The 2,850-nt window shown below is 34.6% G+C and overlaps 1 pseudogene; it reads left to right on the forward strand.

Moving 5' to 3' along the window:
* Nucleotides 1–201: 201 nt before the first annotated feature.
* On the forward strand, nucleotides 202–301 carry LOC122095152 (annotated as a pseudogene).
* Nucleotides 302–2,850: the final 2,549 nt, after the last annotated feature.

Below are 2,850 nucleotides of genomic sequence, written 5' to 3' on the forward strand. Positions count from 1 at the left end.
AAAATAGACATTGACAAAAAAATTGTAAATATGAGCAATTGACCAAACGATATGTTTTTTCCACTATACACAGAATTTTAGAGAAATAAGATCAATAGCATTTTTAGGAACAATAAGGGTTCCTTGTTACAAATAGGGAACCATGGATATATGCCTGTATAAAGATTGCATCATTAAGTACTTAAATTTAGAGGGTACTATATGCTTCAGAAGCAGGTCTACCCAAATTACAACAATACAGAGATTAACATGGCACTTGCACAAAGATGATATGAAAATTTGTGAAGTAGTCCATATTTTTCATTCTTCTGATGCAAGAAATGAAAAACAGTTATTAAAAAGTTAATTATAAAAATACAAGTGTAACAATACATGTAATTCATAGAATTAAAGGTTAATTTCACATCAGTGTATTAATTCTTCACCTTAGAAAGGCCTTTACACAGCATAACTTTTACAAAACTTGAAATTAGATAACATTGTAATTTTATCCCAAAGAAATAAAATAATATAAGGACCTAGGAAAAAAGGAAATCTTAAACTTCTTCTATATGGAATGCAATTTGAAAGGACGCATTTATTAATGAATCTATACATTATATAACAATGTAGAATTCCAAGTATTATATCTAGGAGCGAATGAAATAGATTAGGGATATTATACAAACATAGATATACTTTTTTTCAGAAAACTACCAGGAACAACTGTAGTTTCTATACTATTCATTTTAACAGATAAGTTAAAATTATTTCTGATTTAAAAAATCACAAACTCTGCATAAATCATTATAGATGTATACAAACAACTCTTGAATATATTTTGACATCAAAGTCAGGCAATTCACTTGGAAGAATACCATGGAATCCATGAATTTTTAAAGTAAGATATTGCTGTTGCTTTGTATTATGAAAAAAAATTTAAGGGACACAAAGGATGGACTGGCAAATTTTGAAATATAAGAAACTTAACCAAACCATTACAACTCAGGAGAACAATTTGTACAGCCTTCCACAACTTCAAAAAGGTAGTGATACATACTTATCCTTTTTGCAATATTAAATGCAGTTTCTTCCAAGTTGTTCTTCAGACCTGGTTTGATATAATGGTTCAACAGAGTATCTTTTCTATTTCTATTTCCAGCAGCAAGATGCAAGGCAGTCAAGAGGCCTTTAGTTTGGGTATTGGTATCTTCATCATGATGAATTAAGAAAGAAGCCACCCTGGTATTACTGCACATATAAGCACTGTGCAGGGTTGTCAGCCATTCAGAGTTATTGCATGAATATCTGCCTTGAGCTACCAACTCTGGACAATGTCTAAGTGTCCACTCTCGGCTTCCCAATGAAGAGGGGTATAATCATCCTCATTCCTAGTATTCATCTGGGTGGCCTTTTTGGAAAGTAGTCTCCGCACCATAGTAAGTTGATTAATTTCGGCATCCCAAAGAATAAATTTGCTTGGATCCTACTCCACTTTTTTCTTGCAATTGATACCATTCCTCACTTTTTCATCTTGTTCCTTGTCTTCCTCAGAATTGCCTAACCAGAGACTTTGAGTGCCAGTGGGAATGAGATGTCCATGTATTTCACCAACAGTTCACATTGGTTGAACTGGTCAGAAAAATCTGGTGAATTTCCTGCATATGTTTTTTCACCATGATTTACTTTCTCTTTTTCCATTTTTACTATTTTAAATTATTCTAACTGGATAGTACGGAATTGATAGAGAGCAGAGGAAAGATTTTCCTCAGTATTCAAAAGTACAGACTGAAATTGAGGACCAGTGGGGTCTTCATGTGCAGCTTATTCTAGGAATGAGAAAATAGGAAACAATGACTTCTATATCAATGATTTGGGAAATACCATGTTATAGTGTAAAAGAACTCACTATTCAACAAAAAGGGTTTAAGAGTTTTCTAATAGCTTTCTAATGTTGGTATCCAACATTAGAAAAAATGTATAATGCAGTAGTAAAATAGAAGTCCTTTGTATGACTACCTAAATTCTTGTGTTTTTTTTTTAAATAGCTACACAATTCTGAATTTTTTTTAAATTTTTATTGTGAACATACTGTACAGAGGGGTTACAATTACATGGGCAAGATAATGAGTTCATTTATTATCAAGCATTGTTGCCTCCTCCTTTGTTTACCTTTCACATCCCTTCCCAGCTTCCCCCCACCACCAAAGTTGTAAAGTTCGTTTTCGACATGACAACTTGTACTTCTCATTGTTGCAACGGATCCATCTGTATCCTTATTTAAACGAATTGTTTTTCCCCATCCCCTCCTCAAATTAAACCAACATCAAATACAGTGAAAGCAGGGGTTATACTGTGGGGGAGGGACATACAAAGCAACAAAGAAATAATCTTATTTATGCGTTAGAAACAAATGCATGAAAGAAAAAAACTTAAATACATATCTAAGGGTTCATTTTCTTTTTTCTTTTTTTTTTGGGTCCGGTCGTGGGGCCTGAACTCTGGGCCTGGGCACTATCCCTCAGCTCTTCAGCTCATGGCTAGCACTCTACCACCTGAGCCACAGCGCTACGTCCGGCTTTTTTTCTTCTTGCTTATGTGGTGCTGAGGAATCAAACCCAGGGCCTCAGGCATGCAAGGCAAGCGCTCTACCACTGAGCCACGTTCCCAGCCCAGGTTTCATTTTCTTAACATCACCTTATCTGACTTTCTCTGCTTGACTCATACATATATTAGATATTGCAAATAAGGGAAACCATGGGACCTATGTTTCTTTGGGCTTGGCTTACTTCACTTAATATAATTTTTTCCAAATCTTTCCATTTCCTAACAAATGGGGCAATGTCATTCTTTCTGATGGATCAAAGACCT

The sequence above is a fragment of the Dipodomys spectabilis genome, unplaced genomic scaffold, assembly GCF_019054845.1.
Source record: "Dipodomys spectabilis isolate Male_0828 unplaced genomic scaffold, ASM1905484v1 ptg000336l, whole genome shotgun sequence".
Classification (NCBI taxonomy): domain Eukaryota; kingdom Metazoa; phylum Chordata; class Mammalia; order Rodentia; family Heteromyidae; genus Dipodomys; species Dipodomys spectabilis.